Genomic DNA, 19,919 nt, shown 5'->3' on the forward strand with positions numbered 1-19,919 from the left:
AGAGTAAGATGACTAATTCAGTGTTAATATTTGAGTGGGCCCCTGTTAAGGAAAAGTTGGGCATCAAGGTCCATCCATCCATCCATTTTCTACCGCTTATTCCCTTTCGGGGTCGCACTGGCGCCTATCTCAGCTACAATCGGGTGGAAGGCGGGGTACACCCTGGACAAGTCGCCACCTCATCGCAGGGCCAACACAGATAGACAGACAACATTCACACTCACATTCACACACTAGGGACCATTTAGTGTTGCCAATCAACCTATCCCCAGGTGCATGTCTTTGGAAGTGGGAGGAAGCCGGAGTACCCGGAGGGAACCCACGCATTCACGGGGAGAACATGCAAACTCCACACAGAAAGATCCCGAGCCTGGATTTGAACCCAGGACTGCAGTACCTTCGTATTGTGAGGCAGACGCACTAACCCCTCTGCCACCGTGAAGCCCGGCATCAAGGTCAAAAAGGTAAATAACTCATGTAGATCATTATCCATGCGTTTGTTACGTCTCGTCTCGATTACTGTAACGTATTATTTTCGGGTCTCCCCATGTCTAGCATTAAAAGATTACAGTTGGTACAAAATGCGGCTGCTAGACTTTTGACAAGAACAAGAAAGTTTGATCACATTACACCTGTACTGGCTCACCTGCACTGGCTTCCTGTGCACTTAAGATGTGACTTTAAGGTTTTACTACTTACGTATAAAATACTACACGGTCTAGCTCCATCCTATCTTGCCGATTGTATTGTACCATATGTCCCGGCAAGAAATCTGCGTTCAAAGGACTCCGGCTTATTAGTGATCCCCAAAGCCCAAAAAAAGTCTGCGGGCTGTAGAGCTTTTTCATTTCGGGCTCCAGTACTCTGGAATGCCCTCCCGGTAACAGTTCGAGATGCCACCTCAGTAGAAGCATTTAAGTCTCACCTTAAAACTCATTTGTATGCTCTAGCCTTTAAATAGACTCCCTTTTTAGACCAGTTGATCTGCCGTTTCTTTTCTTTTTCTTCTATGTCCCACTCTCCTTTGTGGAGGGAGTCCGGTCCGATCCGGTGGCCATGTACTGCTCGCCTGTGTATCGGCTGGGGACATCTCTGCGCTGCTGATCAGCTTCCTCTTGGGATGGTTTCCTGCTGGCTCCGCTGTGAACGGGACTCTCGCTGCTGTGTTGGATCCGCTCTGGACTGGACTCTCGTGACTGTGTTGGATCCATTTTGGATTGAACTTTCACAGTATCATGTTCTCATAGTCATCATTGTCACCGACGTCCCACTGGGTGTGAGTTTTCCTTGCCCTTATGTGGGCCTACCGAGGATGTCGTAGTGGTTTCTGCAGCCCTTTGAGACACTAGTGATTTAGGGCTATATAAGTAAACATTGATTGATTGATTGATATGTTATATTCTAAAAATAGCATTTGTCTCCAAATACTGGGGTCCTTTATAATTTAATTGAAATATTGCAAGTGAGTTATAATACTACTAGTAATACTTGTGATAAATCGTGATTAATCCCAAATTCAAACGTTTGATTAATCTGATTTGAAAATGAATTGTCGGACAGCTACCACTATTCATAACATACCTCAATAATAATGAATTTGTTACATTTGAACAATATGTTAAAGTCCAATAAAAAATGAGCTGCGGGCCAAGGTTGGCACTTTAGACACCCCTGAGTTACTCAGAGTAAGTCTACTGTTACATTTGACCTTAAGAAGGATGTGATAAAGAAACAAAAAGAAAAGAAAGGAAACATTTTATGTGAGTTCTATCAGGATGAAAATGTCAGCAGTTCCGTCTCGTAGAACAAAATGGCTCTTTTGTGTAAAAAAGCCTTGTGTATGAAATATAAATACAATACTATCCAGTGTAGTCACCAAGCCGTCCCCTCTCAACGCCATCTTGCTCTTTTTTTTCAACCCCTCCAGAATTTTGCAGGCTTTTATTTTTTTATTTTTACGATCTAAAAAGGCTGATTTTGCAGTGGATTGCGGAAAAAGTTGCAACGTTTTGAGGCCAGAAATATATACTTTTTGTATCACATGCAGGAAACTTTGTTTAAAAAAAGGAAAACAAATACTGTATTGATGTTTTACTCGCTTATGCTTCACATATTTAAAAGTAGACAGTATTTGACAGTATAAGCACGTAATCAGAGCTTATTGTCAAATGATCGTACTGTTTGAATAAAATATAACCAATCATGGGCGGCATAGCTCGGTTGGTAGAGTGGCCGTGCCAGCAACTTGAGGGTTGCAGGTTCGATTCCCGCTTGTGCCATCCTAGTTACTGCCGTTGTGTCCTTGGGCAAGACACTTTACCCACCTGCTCCCAGTGCCACCCACACTGGTTTAAATGTAACTTAGATATTGGGTGTCACTATGTAAAGCACTTTGAGTCACTTGAGAAAAGCGCTATATAAATATGATTCACATCATAGTAAAAACTATACCAAAGGCTTCCTTATTGTCCACTGTCTGCTTTGTCGTCCACTACTTGCAGACAATCTGTTTATGTTTTACACTTGAAAAGCGTTTGTCCATTGGTCTATATTTGTTGGTCGTGTGATGGGTGATGAGCCAAGAAGACCCCAACGAGTAATCGCCGAACAAAAAGCTTTACATGTTACAGCGAGCCTCAGACTGGAACTGCAGCTTCCAGGAGAAAAAGTATGGGCCTGTTTAATCTTCTACTGTCTTCTTAGACAACTGTCCTTAAATACCTCTTACACAAAGACAGTTACTCTTTGTTGTTCTAGTTTTGGGGCCGGTCAGTCTGGACAGAGCCCAGTTTGTTGCTTGGCCAGTCAATCAATCAATCAATTTTGACTTATTTAGCCCTAAATCACGATTGTCTCAAAGGGCTGCACAAGCCACAACGACATCCTTGGCTTAGATCCAACATCAGGGAAAGAAAAAACTCAACCCAATGGGACAATGAGAAACCTTGGATCGGACTACAGATGTAGGCCCCCGGGCCCCCAGGCGACTGGTGCAATGGACGTCGTGTGAATGTAGCATGATATTGTGAGAGTCCAGTCCACAGTGGATCTAAAATACTAGTGAGAGTCCAGTTCATTATGGGGCCAGCAGAAGATTATCCCAAGCGGAGACAGGTCAGCAGCGCAGAGACGTCCCCAACCAATCTATTTCCTGTGATCGGTTTGAGTCAGTTGACCTCCGATCTCTATCCTCTACTCCTACTTGTGAGGGCTTCCTACCCTAATGTCCAAACCTGCATTCCTGTAGGATTCCAATTTCCTGGGTGCAAGGGCCACCACTCTCTGGAGAGCTTGTGATGGACAAGTGCACCTTTGAGGCTATCTAAGGGCATATTTCCTTAGTAGAATAATCCTCTAAAGCATGGGTGTCAAACTCTGGCCCGCGGGCCAAATTTGGCCCGCCGTGTAATTTAATTTGGCCCTTGAGGCAATATCAAATTAACATTACAGCTGGCCCGCAGTTATTACACAGCGGCGGTGCCGCTGTAACACCGCAATTTCTCACACTTGCCAATCCTCCCGAAGTTCAGTACCCCTCCCGAAAATCTTCCGGGGCAAGCATTCTGCCGATTTCCACCCGGACAACAATATTGAGGGCGTGCCTTCACTGCCTTTAGCATTCTCTATAACCTGTCGTCACGTCCACATTTCTTCCATACAAACAGCGTTCAGGCCCACTCGTATAATATATGCGGCTATTACACACACATAAGTGAATGCAAGGCATACTTGGTCACCAGCCATACAGGTCACACTGAGGGTGGCCGTATAAACAACTTTACAACTGTTACAAATGTGCGCCACACTGTGGACTCACACCAAACAAGAATGACAAACACATTTTGGGAGAACATCTGCACTGTAACATAACATAAACATAACAGAACAAATACCCAGAAGCCCTTGCAGCACTAACTCTTTCGGGAGGCTACAATATATTTTGATATTTACCTCGGAAGGCTGCAAATAGAAAAGAGGCATTACATTTGTATATACATTTTATTTGATATGCCATTGATATTTTTTAATTATTATTATTATTATTTGAAACTCAGTTTTGCATGTCACTATAAAGTTCAATCAATCAATCAATCAATGTTTACTTATATAGCCCTAAATCACTAGTGTCTCAAAGGGCTGCACAAACCACTACGACATCCTCGGTAGGCCCACATAAGGGCAAGGAAAACTCACACCCAGTGGGACATCGGTGACAATAATCCCGTCCCAATGATGACTATGAGAACATGATACTGTGATACTGATGATACTGATGACTATGAGAACATATGAGAACATGATACTGTGAAAGATCAATCCATAATGGATCCAACACAGTCGCGAGAGTCCAGTCCAAAGCGGATCCAACACAGCAGCGAGAGTCCCGTTCACAGCGGAGCCAGCAGGAAACCATCCCAAGCGGAGGCTGATCAGCAGCGCAGAGATGTCCCCAGCCGATACACAGGCGAGCAGTACATGGCCACCGGATCGGACCGGACTCCCTCCACAAAGGAGAGTGGGACATAGAAGAAAAAGAAAAGAAACGGCAGATCAACTGGTCTAAAAAGGGAGTCTATTTAAAGGCTAGAGTTATTGTATATAAGCCTTGCTTGTTCAATGTTCAATGCAAAACATGTTTGGGTCCCTATTAAAAGGTTAATTTGTTCAACCTTGACACGCGGCTTTGTTCAGTTTTAAATTTTGGCCCACTCTGTATTTGAGTTTAACACCCCTGCTCTAAAGGCTTCTGTGACCAAATACAAACGCATGCTAGCTCACAATCATATAAGAAAACGGTACACAATATAATTTACCACAACAACTTAAACATGGATTTATGTTCCCCGCACAATTAAGAGCATTTGTGAAATGTTGAGAGCGATCCATAGCGCACATTTTTGGGGCGGTATAGCTCGGTTGGTAGAGTGGCCGTGCCAATAACTTGAGGGTTCCAAGTTGGATCCCCGCGTCCGCCATCCTAGTCACAGCCATTGTGTCCTTGGGCAAGACACTTTACCCACCTGCTCCCAGTGCCACCCACACTGGTTTAAATGGAACTTAGATATTGGGTTTTACTATGTAAAGCACTTTGAGTCACGAGAAAAAAAGCGCTATATAAAAATAATTCACTTCACTTCTCACTTCTTCATTTTTGGGTAAATGAGAGACAAGGGATTATCATCACACTTCAACAACTCTAACATATAAATACTGTTTGTTTGTTAGGCTGCTGTTACAAATTAGAATTTGTTCTTAATTGTCTAATGCCAAATTGATAAAAGTTTGATACATAAATAACAAAATGCAAGTTAGGAAGTGAATGTTTATAAACTACATTACCCAGAAGGCTTTTAGCATGGTAAATAGGAACCAGAGGTAGGTGTGAGCTGTGCTGGATGACGACAAGAAACAAACGTAGGTTTGTTTCGCGTTGGAGCGCTTCTCAGAGACAAATTTGATTGGCAAAAAATAGGGCTGCGATCTTTGGGCACCACACTATTCATCTATTTTCTACCGCTTATTCCCGTCGGGGCTCGATTCGATTTAATTAATTCTCTATTAAGAATCGATTCTCGATTCAAAACAAATCTCAATTTAAAATGTATGCTATTTTTAAAAATATTGGGTGCCAGTTCTATGATTAATTACAGTCCTCCATAGAATAGACAGACATCTCTGATAAATGTTTATACTACTTAAAAGAAAACTTTTTTTTTTTTTTAAATGCTACCCAAACATTTAAAAAAGTCAAATACAAATAAGGCAACAAGAGAAGTATCCAACACGTATCTTCTCTAAAGTAAATCTGTACAGCAGATATGATTATCTACATCAGGGGATGAGTTTGGTAAGTATAAAAAGTTGCTGAAATTTTTGAATGAAAGAAACTGCTGTTCTAAATGTGTCCTCTAGATGTCGCAGTAACAATCTTTGTATCTTTGTAGATGTTACATAGGTTAAAAAAAAATAAATAAAAATAAGTTAGTGCACAAGTTGAGGAAAGTGAGCAAACTACACAAATAACATCCTGTAATTTAATATTGATATTATTATTTTTTTCGTGATAAATTAAAAAATTAACACCATTGGGTTGACTGATGAACTTTGTCACATCATTTATTCAGGGAGTAAAAATAACAATAGATAAAGTTTGAATGGGATTAACTTCAAAATGTTAGAGTAAAAAAACAACAACAGTATGATTTTTACATTTTCAGAATGTGCTTGTTATATTAAAAAAAAACAAAAAAAAAACAATCTTTTTCATGACAAAAATAAATAAATAATACATTTAAAAAAATAACCCCCCCGCCGGGACGCGGGACAAATAATCAAGCGTTGACCGGTCCGCAGCTACAAAAAAGTTGGGGACCACCGCTCTAGAGTCCATGCCTAAGTGCTCGATTTCATACAGATTTTTGTAACAATTTTTAATTGATTCCTATTAAATAAAAAATAAATTTGTATTTTTATTATATTTTTTCTTTTAATATGTCCTGTCCAGCAACTCAGGCAAAAAATATTGTTGATATAGATCAGGCGTGTCAAACTCAAAATCTACTCCCAAGGGGGGCGGACTGGTAAAATCACGGCACGATAACTTCAAAATAAAGACAACTTCAGATTGTTTTATTTAAAAAAAAAAAAATATATATATATATATATATAGCAAGCACATTCTGAAAATGTACGAATCATAATGTTGTTTTTTTACTCTTTCATGTTGCAGTTAATAGTATTCTAACTTAAATATTTGTAGTTATTTATACTTTCTGAATAAATTATGTGACAATGTTCATCAGTCAACCCATTGGTGTTAAATTTTTAATTTATCACGAAAAAAATAATATCAAAATTAAATTACAGAATGTTATTTGTGTAGTTTGCTCATTTTCCTCAACTTGTTCACTATTTTTTTTAAATTATTTTTTTAACCTATGTAGCATCTACACAATCAGGTGTCCTGTGATTAAGCACACCTGATTCTGACCATTTGGACGGGTGGTCAAATACTTTTGGCAAAATAATGTATTAGCTTCCTGTGTAGAAGTAGTGAAAAATGGCGAGACTTCCTCATTGTTGTTGAAGCTGAATATTTTCCATGTGGAACATCAGTCACTTTTATTGTACACGCTGCTCTGTGAAGAAGAAGAAAAAAAAAAAAATGCTGCTTTTGCAGGAAGGAAAATGTAATCCTTGTGTTGTTTTTTTCTGTTTCTGCTCCTCAGTTGTGTTGTCCTCTGGCGGGGGAAAGAAGACTGTGAGACTAATGTAAGTGAAGCTGTGTGTGTGTGTGTGTGTGTGTGTGTGTGTGTGTGTGTGGACCATAAACGTTATTTAAACTGTGAGGAGAAGTGAGGGCCGTATAGTTATTTGTGGCTTCCTCTATCTTCACACTTTATACGCAGCAATGTGTGGTGACAAGCTTCCTCTACATTTACCACCCAGCCTCCATCACCACAATGTAATTGGTTCTCCTGCCAGGGATGATTAAAAATACGAATATAATAATTTAGCCACAGAGCGCACGCAAAATCTCCCAGCATAATGAAGCAAGGGTTATTTTTAGGCCGACAGCTTCGCACGGAATTAAAGGAGAGAGGACTATTGTTGGCTTTTTCCAAATGCGATTCTAACTGAAGGCCACTCGCGCGTGCGTGTGTGTGTGTGTGTGTGTTTGTACCTTGAATTGAGAACGAAAGAAACATTTAAAGGGGAACATTATCACCAGACCTATGTAATAAAATATACAACATAAAGTTGCAAGAAATACATCAATAATGAATAAAGCCAAATATTTTCTAGACCAAAAATCACTTTATATTCTCTACTGCTCACTAGTGTTACCATATCTGAGTTACTGTGTAGAAATATGGGGAAATAATTACAAAAGTACACTTCATTCACTAACAGTGTTACAAAAAGGATCAGTTAGAATAATACATAATGTTGGATATAGAGAACATACAAACCCTTTATTTATTGAATCAAAGATACTGAAATTCCACGACATAGTGGAATTGCAAACAGCTAAGATTATACACAAAGCAAACTATAACCTGCTTCCCAAGAATATACAACAATTCTTCTCAACAAAAGAAGAGAAATATAATCTTAGAGAAAAATGTAATTTAAAACATTTGTATGCACGTACAACACTTAAAACCTTCAGTATATCAGTATGTGGAATTAAATTATGGAATGGATTAAGCAAAGCAATCAAACAATGTACTAATATGATCCATTTCAAGAAACTCTTCAAACTGGAAGTGTTAACAAAGTACAAAAATGAAGAACCATGATAAACATTCTGATTTTACTCACACATTCATTTTCAAAATAATCTGATTTATCTCATCGTATGGATTAAAATTTAAGCAATTATTTATTTATTTATTTATTTGTATTGTGATTACTTATTACTAATGGAGTATACATTGTGAATACATTGAGAACAGGAAGTGAACAAAAGTTTTAGCAACTGTTATGTAAAGAAAAGGGGTAGGATTAAATAAGCTCTGCTTCTTCCTCCTCCTTTTCGAACATGTTGGAAAGAGAAACTGGAAATTGTGATGTATCATGTTGTATGCTTGCATGTTCGAAATAAACTCAAACTCAAACTCAAGCGTCAATATATACCTTGATGTTGCGGAAAAAAGACCATGTATTTTTTTAACCGATTTAACCGAAAATGGGTGAATTTTGGCGAATTAAACGCCTTTCTGTTCAGCCCTCTTGTAGCGATGACGTCAGTACGTGACGTTGCCTAGGTAAGAAAGCCGCCATTTTCATTTTCTCAAACACATTGCAAACACCGGGTCTCAGCTCTGTTAGTTTCCGTTTTTTCGACTATTTTTTGGAACCTTGGAGACATCATGCCTCGTCGGTGTGTTGTCGGAGGGTGTAACAACACTAACAGGGAGGGATTCAAGTTGCACCACTGGCCCGAAGATGCGAAAGTGGCAAGAAATCTGCCGCCAGATCTCCATCGAACGTGCCGGAGTGTCTGCACATTTTACCGGCGATGCTAAAACAGACATGGCACAGAGATGTATGGATAACCTGCAGATGCATTTGCAACGATGAAATCAACAAAATCACAAAGGTGTGTTTTGTTTATGAACTTACAAACCCCGTTTCCATATAAGTTGGGAAATTGTATTAAATTTAAATATAAACGAAATACAATGATTTCCAAATCCTTTTCAACCCATATTCAATTGAATGCACTACAAAGACAAGATATTTGATGTTCAAACTCAAAAACTTTATTTTTTTTTGCAAATAATAATTAACTTGGAATTTCATGGCTGCAACATTTGCCAAAGTAGTTGGGAAAGGGCATGTTCACCACTGTGTTACATCACCTTTTCTTTTAACAACACTCAATAAACGTTTGGGAACTGAGGAAACTAATTGCTGAAGCTTTGAAAGTGGAATTCTTTCCCATTTTGGTTTTATGTAGAGCTTCAGTCCTTCAACAGTCCGGGGTCTCCGCTGTCCTATTTTACGCTTCATAATGCGCCACACATTTTCAATGGGAGACAGGTCTGGACTGTAGGCGGGCCAGGAAAGTACTCGCACTCTTTTACTACGAAGCCATGCTGTTGTAACACTTTTCTTGCTGAAATAAGCAGGGGCGTCCATGATAACGTTGCTTGGATGACAACATATGTTGCTCCAAAACCCGTATGGACCTTTCAACACTACGTCCTCTGTTTACAAATATAATTTGAAATGTGGACTCGTCAGACCACAGAACACCTTTCCACTTTGCATCAGTCCATCTTAGGTGAGCTCGGGCCCAGCCAAGCCAGCGGCGTTTCAGGATATTGTTGATAAATGGGTTTGGCTTTGTATAGTAGAGTTTTAACTTGCACTTACAGGTGTAGCGACCAACTGTAGATAGATAGATAGAGAGATAGATAGATAGATAGATAGATAGATAGATAGATAGATAGATAGATAGTACTTTATTGATTCCTTCAGGAGAGTTCCTTCAGGAAAATTAAAATTCCAGCAGCAGTTTACAGAGTTGAGATCAATTTAAAAAAAAAGGAAAAAGTAAATAATGGGGGTTTAAATGGAAACAAAATAGAGAAATATTACAATAACAATAAAAAATTAAAAGCTACAATGGGAATAAAAATATGACGGTAAAATAAGAATATAACAAGACAAAGTAGGCAGTAGTGACCAGGTTATGAAAACGTATTGCACTGTTATTGTTTTGCATCCCCTGTCATATTAGTGCCCCCCGCCCCCCGTCCCAGAGAGGAGTTGTACAGTCTAATGGCGTGTGGAAAAAAGGAGTTTTTGAGTCTATTAGTCCTGCACCTGGGATGAAGCAGTCTAGCACTGAACAGGCTCCTCTGGCTACTGATAACGCTATGCAGAGGGTTACTGGCATCATCCAGGATGCTCACTAGTTTTTCAACAGTCCGCTTTTTTGCCACCGTCACCAGTGAGTCCAGTTTCATTCCGATTGTAGAACCGGCCCGCCTGATCAGTTTCTGAAGTCTGGAGCTGTCCTCCTTAGATGTTCTGCCCCCCCAGCACACTACCATGTAGAACAGGACACTGGCAACCACAAACTGGTAGTACATCAGTAGTTACTGACAGTGGTTTTATGAAGTCTCCCTGAGCCCATGTGATGATATCCTTTACACACTGATGTCGGTTTTTGATGCAGTACCGCCTGAGGGAGCAAAAGTCCGTAATATCATCGCTTACGTGGAGTGATTTCTCCAGATTCTGTGAACTTTTTGATGATTTTACGGACCGTAGATGTTGAAATCCCTAAATTCCTTGCAATAGCTCGTTGAGAAATGTTGTTCTAAAACTGTTTGACAATTTGCTTACAAAGTGGTGACCCTCGCCCCATCCTTGTTAGTGAATGACTTATCATTTCATGGACGCTGCTTTTATACCCAATCATGGCACCCACCTGTTCCCAATTAGCCTGCACACCTGTGGGATGTTCCATATAAGTGTTTGATGAGCATTCGTCAACTTTATCAGTATTTATTGCCATATTTCCCAACTTCTTTGTCACGTGTTGCTGGCATCAAATTCTAAAGTAAATGATTATTTGTAAAAAAAAATAAAAAATTATCAGTTTGAACATCAAATATGTTGTCTTTGTAGCATATTCAACTGAATATAGGTTGAAAAGGATGTGCAAATCATTGTATTCCGTTTATATTTACATCTAACACCATTTCCCAACTCATATGGAAACGGGGTTTGTAGAGGAATTCAGGCCCAGAGAAGCCGGTGGCCTTTCTGGGTGTTGTTGATAAATGGCTTTGGCTTTGCAAAGTAGAGTTTTAACTTGCACTTATAGATGTAGCGACCAACTGTAGTTACTGACGGTGGTTTTATGAAGTGTTCCTGAACCCATTTGGTGATATCCTTCACACACTGAAGTCGCTTTTTGGATGCAATACCGCCTGAGGGATTGAAGGTCTGTAAAATCATCGCGTTTGTGCAGTGATTTCTCCAGACACTCTGAACCTTTTTGATGATATCGCAGACCGTAGATTATTTGCAAAAAAAAAAATGTTTATCAGTTTGAACATTAAATATGTTGTCTTTGTAGCATATTCAACTGAATATTGGTTGAAAATGATTTGCAAATCATTGTATTCCGTTTATATTTACATCTAACACAATTTCCCAACTCATATGGAAACGGGGTTTGTAGAGGAATTCAGGCCCAGAGAAGCCGGTGGCCTTTCTGGGTGTTGTTGATAAATGGCTTTGGCTTTGCAAAGTAGAGTTTTAACTTGCACTTATAGATGTAGCGACCAACTGTAGTTACTGACGGTGGTTTTATGAAGTGTTCCTGAACCCATTTGGTGATATCCTTCACACACTGAAGTCGCTTTTTGGATGCAATACCGCCTGAGGGATTGAAGGTCCGTAAAATCATCGTGTTTGTGCAGTGATTTCTCAAGACACTCTGAACCTTTTTGATGATATCGCAGACCGTAGATTATTTGCAAAAAAAAAATGTTTATCAGTTTGAACATTAAATATGTTGTCTTTGTAGCATATTCAACTGAATACGGGTTGAAAATGATTTGCAAATCATTGTATTCCGTTTATATTTACATCTAACACAATTTCCCAACTCATATGGAAACGGGGTTTGTAGAGGAATTCAGGCCCAGAGAAGCCGGTGGCCTTTCTGGGTGTTGTTGATAAATGGCTTTGGCTTTGCAAAGTAGAGTTTTAACTTGCACTTATAGATGTAGCGACCAACTGTAGTTACTGACGGTGGTTTTATGAAGTGTTCCTGAACCCATTTGGTGATATCCTTCACACACTGAAGTCGCTTTTTGGATGCAATACCGCCTGAGGGATTGAAGGTCCGTAAAATCATCGCGTTTGTGCAGTGATTTCTCCAGACACTCTGAACCTTTTTGATGATATCGCAGACCGTAGATTATTTGCAAAAAAAAAAATGTTTATCAGTTTGAACATTAAATATGTTGTCTTTGTAGCATATTCAACTGAATATGGGTTGAAAATGATTTGCAAATCATTGTATTCCGTTTATATTTACATCTAACACAATTTCCCAACTCATATGGAAACGGGGTTTGTAGAGGAATTCAGGCCCAGAGAAGCCGGTGGCCTTTCTGGGTGTTGTTGATAAATGGCTTTGGCTTTGCAAAGTAGAGTTTTAACTTGCACTTATAGATGTAGCGACCAACTGTAGTTACTGACGGTGGTTTTATGAAGTGTTCCTGAACCCGTTTGGTGATATCCTTCACACACTGAAGTCGCTTTTTGGATGCAATACCGCCTGAGGGATTGAAGGTCCGTAAAATCATCGCGTTTGTGCAGTGATTTCTCCAGACACTCTGAACCTTTTTGATGATATCGCAGACCGTAGATTATTTGCAAAAAAAAAAATGTTTATCAGTTTGAACATCAAATATGTTGTCTTTGTAGCATATTCAACTGAATATGGGTTGAAAATGATTTGCAAATCATTGTATTCCGTTTATATTTACATCTAACACAATTTCCCAACTCTTATGGAAACGGGGTTTATGCATTCATATTTTGTTGAAGTATTTTTCAATAAATATATTTATAAAGGATTTTTGAATTGTTGCTATTTAAAAAAAAAATCTCACGTACCCCTTGGCATACCTTCAAGTACCGCCAGGGGTACATGTACCCCCATTTGAGAACCACCGACATAGACGTTCTGTCCGTAAGTGCCTGCAAGTCTGCGTTCAGGGCAGGATTACTGGTAGTGAAAGTAAAGTCTGTCACTTTGACATCGAATTGAGAGAAATCAGTCAAGGCGTTGAGGGGTTCCGGTTTGGTAACCGCAGGATTAGATCTCTGCTTTTTGCAGATGATGTGGTCCTGATGGCTTCATCTGACCGGGATCTTCAGCTCTCGCTGGATCGGTTCGCAGCCGAGTGTGAAGCGACCGGAATGAGAATCAGCACCTCCAAGTCCGAGTCCATGGTTCTCGCCCGGAAAAGGGTGGAGTGCCATCTCCGGGTTGGGGAGGAGACCCTGCCCCAAGTGGAGGAGTTCAAGTACCTAGGAGTCTTGTTCACGAGTGAGGGAAGAGTGGATCGTGAGATCGACAGGCGGATCGGTGCGGCGTCTTCAGTAATGCGGACGTTGTACCGGTCTGTTGTGGTGAAGAAGGAGCTGAGCCGGAAGGCAAAGCTCTCAATTTACCGGTCGATCTACGTTCCCATCCTCACCTATGGTCATGAGCTTTGGGTCATGACCGAAAGGATAAGATCACGGGTACAAGCGGCCGAAATGAGTTTCCTCCGCCGTGTGGCGGGGCTCTCCCTTAGAGATAGGGTGAGAAGCTCTGCCATCCGGGAGGAACTCAAAGTAAAGCCGCTGCTCCTTCACATCGAGAGGAGCCAGATGAGGTGGTTCGGGCATCTGGTCAGGATGCCACCCGAACGCCTCCCTAGGGAGGTGTTTAGGGCACGTCCAACCGGTAGGAGGCCACGGGGAAGACCCAGGACACGTTGGGAAGACTATGTCTCCCGGCTGGCCTGGGAACGCCTCGGGATCCCCCGGGAAGAGCTAGACGAAGTGGCTGGGGAGAGGGAAGTCTGGGTTTCCCTGCTTAGGCTGTTGCCCCCGCGACCCGACCTCGGATAAGCGGAAGATGATGGATGGATCATTTTTTTTTTTCCCAGTCTTCTCCTCCGAATGCACTGCTGTGAACGCCCAACGGAGAGATGTTACACAACCGCGCCGAGAGGGAATTTTAAAGCTGCGAAAATTCAATTTGAGGGCATGTGAAAGTGGAAAAGGAAGTCATCTGATCCGTCAGAGGGATGCGTCGGCGTTAATATGAAAGGAGTGTGGGGGCGGGGGCGGGGGGGAGGCCGCCGCGAGTGAGCACATCATTAATCCTCGCAGAGCTGCAAAACAACATGGCGTACATCGAGCACCTTTAGCTGCAAACGTCGCCTCGCCGCCCTCATCAATATTCATACCGGGCACGTGTCATTCTCTTAAGGAGCTGCAGCAGACTTGAAAACGACTTGGAAATCAAGTCCACGTGTTGTGTTTGTAAGGCGCCGCTCTCATGGCATGACTTATCTTCCTTTGCCAACACTCCCAGGATGACCGGTGGAGCATTGGCGGGCCGCTGCATGCCGAGGAGCCGGTTCGGCGTGCAGCGGCGAGAAGAAAACGTCGTGACTTGTTATCTCGCCGCAGCTTTTTCCCTGGGTGCGCAGCAGCCGTATCTGCGGCTTTGAAGTCTCGTTAAAACGCTTGAGCTGCCTTTAATTATGGGCCCGCTCCTCAGGCGTTGGAGAACAATGGCATAAACATCACCAGGGAGGACGGAGCTGACCTGACATGCATGTTTTTTTTACGTAAACGCTAAAGAAGAAAACCGGCAAGAACCACATTGCGCGGAAGGAAGGCCATCGAGTCTTACACGTAATGATCCTGCAATGTTTGTCAACATTGTCTACGATCTGAATTTGTTATTTGTTTATTAGGTTAGATCCTCGGATTCAGGAGGAACAGTGTGGTTTTCGTCCTGGTCGTGGAACTGTGGACCAGCTCTATACTCTCGGCAGGGTTCTTGAGGGTGCATGGGAGTTTGCCCAACCAGTCTACATGTGCTTTGTGGACTTGGAGAAGGCATTCGACCGTGTCCCTCGGGAAGTCCTGTGGGGAGTGCTCAGAGAGTATGGGGTATCGGACTGTCTTATTGTGGCGGTCCGCTCCCTGTACGATCAGTGCCAGAACTTGGTCCGCATTGCTGGCAGTAAGTCGGACACGTTTCCAGTGAAGGTTGGACTCCGCCAAGGCTGTCCTTTGTCACCGATTCTGTTCATAACTTTTATGGACAGAATTTCTAGGCGCAGTCAAGGCGTTGAGGGGTTCCGGTTTGGTGGCCACGGGATTAGGTCTCTGCTTTTTGCAGATGATGTAGTCCTGATGGCTTCATCTGGCCGGGATCTTCAGCTCTCACTGGATCGGTTCGCAGCCGAGTGTGAAGCGACCGGAATGAGAATCAGCACCTCCAAGTCCGAGTCCATGGTTCTGGCCCGGAAAAGGGTGGAGTGCCATCTCCGGGTTGGGGAGGAGACCCTGCCCCAAGTGGAGGAGTTCAAGTACCTAGGAGTCTTGTTCACGAGTGGGGGAAGAGTGGATCGTGAGATCGACAGGCGGATCGGTGCGGCGTCTTCAGTAATGCGGACGTTGTATCGATCCGTTGTGGTGAAGAAGGAGCTGAGCCGGAAGGCAAAGCTCTCAATTTACCGGTCGATATACGTTCCCATCCTCACCTATGGTCATGAGCTTTGGGTCATGACTGAAAGGATAAGATCACGGGTACAAGCGGCCGAAATGAGTTTCCTCCGCCGGGTGGCGGGGCTCTCCCTTAGAGATAGGGTGAGAAGCTCTGCCATCCGGGAGGAGCTCAACGTAAAGCCGCTGCTCCTCCACATCGAGAGGAGCCAGATGAGGTGGTTCGGGCATCTGGTCAGGATGCCACCCGAACGCCTCCCTAGGGAGGTGTTTAGGGCACGTCCAGCTGGTAGGAGGCCACGGGGAAGACCCAGGACCCGTTGGGAAGACTATGTCTCCCGGCTGGCCTGGGAACGCCTCGGGATCCCCCGGGAAGAGCTAGACGAAGTGGCTGGAGATAGGGAAGTCTGGGCTTCCCTGCTTAGGCTGCTGCCCCCGCGACCCGACCTCGGATAAGCGGAAGATGATGGATGGATGGATGGAGGTTAGATCCACTATTGGGGACGGTATAGCTCGGTTGGCAGAGCGGCCGTGCCAGCAACTTTAGGGTTGCAGGTTCGATCCCCGCTTCCACCACCCTAGTCACTACCGTTGTGTCCTTGGGCAAGACACTTTACCCACCTGCACCCAGTGGCACCCACTCTGGTTTGAAAAAAAAATCAAATATAAAAATTACTTAGATATTGGGTTTCACAATGGAAAGCGCTTTGAGTCACTTGAGAAAATCGCTATATAAATATAATTCACATAATTAGGGATTTAGTGTGTGAATGTGAATGTGAGTGTGAATGTTGTCTGTCCATCTGTGTTGGCCCTGCGATGAGGTGGCGACTTGTCCAGGGTGTACCCTGCCTTCCGCCCGATTGTAGCTGAGATAGGCGCCAGCTCCCCCCGCGATCCCGAAAGGGAATAAGCGGTAGAAAATGGGTGGATGGAATTAGGGATTTCACTTTTTTACTTTGCCTCAGTCCATCTTAGATGATCTTGGGCCCAGAGAAGCCGGTGGTGTGTCTGGATGTTGTTGATAAATGGTTTTCGCTTTGCATAGTAGAGCTTTAACTCGCACTTACAGATGTAGCGACAAACTGTATTTAGGGATAGTGGTTTTCTGAAGTGTTCCTGAGTCCATGTGGTGATATCCTTGAGATTGATGTCGTTTTTTGAAAAAATATTATATGCGGTCCTCTCCAAGGTTTTATCATTGTCATCCCACTGGCTTGAGTTTTTCCTTGCCCTGATGTGGTATCATTGTTGTGGCTTGTGCGGCATTTTGAGACACTTGTGATTTAGGGCTATATAAATATATATTGATTTATTAATTGATTAAACATTGAATTAGAATTTTGGTGTTTTTTTTTAAACACTTAAGACTAAAGATTAGGGTTGTACGGCAGTGGTTCTCAAATGGGGGTACATGAAGGTATGCCAAGGGGTACGTGAGATTTTTTTAAATTATTCTAAAAATAGCAACAATTCAAAAATCTTTTATAAATATATTTATTGATTAATACTTCAACAAAATATGAATGTAAGTTCATAAACTGTGAAAAGAAATACAACAATGCAATATTCAGTGTTGACAGCTAGATTTTTTGTGGACATGTTCCATAAATATTGATGTTAAAGATTTATTTTTTTGTGAAGAAATGTTTAGAATTAAGTTGATGAATCCAGACGGATCTCTATTACAATCCGCAAAGAGGGCACTTTAAGTTGATGATTACTTCTATGTGTATATTATTATTTATAATTGAATCACTTGTTTATTTTTCAACAGGTTTTTAGTTATTTGTATATATTTTTTTCCAAATAGTTCAAGAAAGACCACTACAAATGAGCAATATTTTGCACTGTTATACAATTTAATAAATCAGAAACTGATGACATAGTGCTGTATTTTACTTCTTTATCTCCTTTTTTCAACCAAAAATGTTTTGCTCTGATTAGGGGGTACTTGAATTTAAAAAATGTTCACAGGGGGTACATCACTGAAAAAAGGTTGAGAACCACTGTTGTACGGTATAGCGGTACTATTATAGTTCCGCGATACTAATGAATCATATTCTGTACTATACCCCGTCTAAAAACCACCCCCGGCCTCCTGTCTTTGTCACGTCATGAGCAGGGGAGCAAGTTCGGCAGCGCAGAATCACTGAGTACTTACAAGCAAACACAGTGTGTAGACAGAAAACGGAGAACGGACGCATTTTGGCTTAAAAAGTAAAGATAAAGGTGAAGTTATAACACTGTAACGCCCTCAGGAAGAGGAGCTTTACGACATAACTAGCTAGCTAGCTAGCGGCTACAGTCCATCCGCAGTCTGCAGTGTTTTAGCTACTTCTAAATCACTAATCCTTGTTTCCATGGTGACAAATAAAGTATGTTTCTTACAAGTATCCTCCCTGCAGGACGAGGAATAGCTAAATATGCTTCACTACACACCGTCACAATGTAAACAAACGCCATGACACCTGACATCCACTGTAATGATACCAAGTACAGGAGCGTATGCTGTCGATACTACTATAATTACGTCAATATTTGTTGGCATCACAACATCTTCTTTGTTTTGTTTTTTTAATCTATATTATGTTTACAAACACAGGAAATACTGTATGTCCCTGAACACACGAGGACTCTGAATATGACCAATGTATGATCCTGTAGCAACTTGGTATCAGATTGATACCCAAATTTGTAGTATCATCCATAACTAATGTAAAGTATCAAACAACAGAAGAATAAGTGATTATTACATCTTAACAGAAGTGTAGATAGAGCATGTTAAAATAGAAAGTAAGCGCATATTAACAGTAAATGAACAAGTAGATTAATAATTAATTTTCTACAACTTGTCCTTAATAATGTTGACATAATAATAGAATGATAAATAACACAATATGATACTGCATATGTCAGCAGACTAATTAGGAGCCTTTGTTTGCTTACTTACTACGAAAACAAAAGTTGTCTTGTATGTTCACTATTTTATTTAAGGACTCAATTGCAATAGGACACATATTTTTAATGTATTATAAGAGTTGTTGTTAAAATAAAGACAATTATGCTAATTTTTTGGTGGTTCCCTCTATTTAGAAAAGTATCGAAATGGATCGCAATTCATTTTGGTACCGGTACCAAAATATTGGTGTCAGGACAACACTACTAGGGATGGTTGCCGTTTGCATTTGAACCGATATAGGACCGATTCCCAAGTACGAGTGAGATTTGTTCAGTGCCAAAAATGTACCGACTTCGGTACCCCTCCTATAGTGAAGACGAATTTTAGTCAGAGGTGAGCCTGATGCATGCGATTTTGTAATCGTCAAAGATGTGCGGGGTTTTGTAAATGCATTTTGTGTCTCCGACCAATTTAGATGTAGATTTTGAGGATTAGACAATTATGGCTAATTCCTTAGTTAATTTACAGTGGGGCAAAAAAGTATTTAGTCAGCCACCGATTGTGCAAGTTCTCCCACTTAAAATGATGACAGAGGTCTGTAATTTTCATCATAGGTACACTTCAACTGTGAGAGACAGAATGTGCCAAAAAAAAAATCCAGGAATTCACATTGTAGGAATTTTAGAGAATTTATTCGTAAATTATGGTGGAAATTAAGTATTTGGTCAACCATTCAAAGCTCTCACTGATGGAAGGAGGTTTTGGCTCAAAATCTCACGATACATGGCCCCATTCATTCTTTCCTTAACACGGATCAATCGTCCTGTCCCCTTAACAGAAAAACAGCCCCAAAGCATGATGTTTCCACCCCCATGCTTCACAGTAGGTATGGTGTTCTTGGGATGCAACTAAGTATTTTTCTTCCTCCAAATACGATGAGTTGAGTTTATACCAAAAAGTTCTATTTTGGTTTCATCTGACCACATGACATTCTCCCAATCCTCTGCTGTATCATCTATGTGCTCTCTGGCAAACTTCATACGGGCCTGGACATGCACTGGCTTAAGCAGGGCGACACGTCTGGCACTGCAGGATTTGATTCCCTGTCGGCGTAGTGTGTTACTGATGGTAACCTTTGTTACTTTGGCCCCAGCTCTGTGTTACTGATGGTAACCTTTGTTACTTTGGCCCCAGCTCTCTGCAGGTCGTGTGATTGTGGGATTTTTACTCACCATTCTCATGA

At 41.5% G+C, this 19,919-nt stretch overlaps 1 long non-coding RNA gene across 1 annotated transcript in view; it reads left to right on the plus strand.

Moving 5' to 3' along the window:
• The first annotated feature begins 200 nt into the window (after positions 1–200).
• Positions 201–19,919, plus strand: part of LOC133569633 (uncharacterized) — a 54,290-nt gene continuing 34,571 nt past the window's right edge. Inside the window, exons 1-2 of the long non-coding RNA XR_009809841.1 lie at positions 201–464; positions 7,230–7,272. This is a non-coding gene — a long non-coding RNA (uncharacterized LOC133569633). The remainder of the gene's footprint in view (positions 465–7,229; positions 7,273–19,919) is intronic.

This window comes from Nerophis ophidion, linkage group LG02 (assembly GCF_033978795.1).
Source record: "Nerophis ophidion isolate RoL-2023_Sa linkage group LG02, RoL_Noph_v1.0, whole genome shotgun sequence".
NCBI lineage: Eukaryota > Metazoa > Chordata > Actinopteri > Syngnathiformes > Syngnathidae > Nerophis > Nerophis ophidion.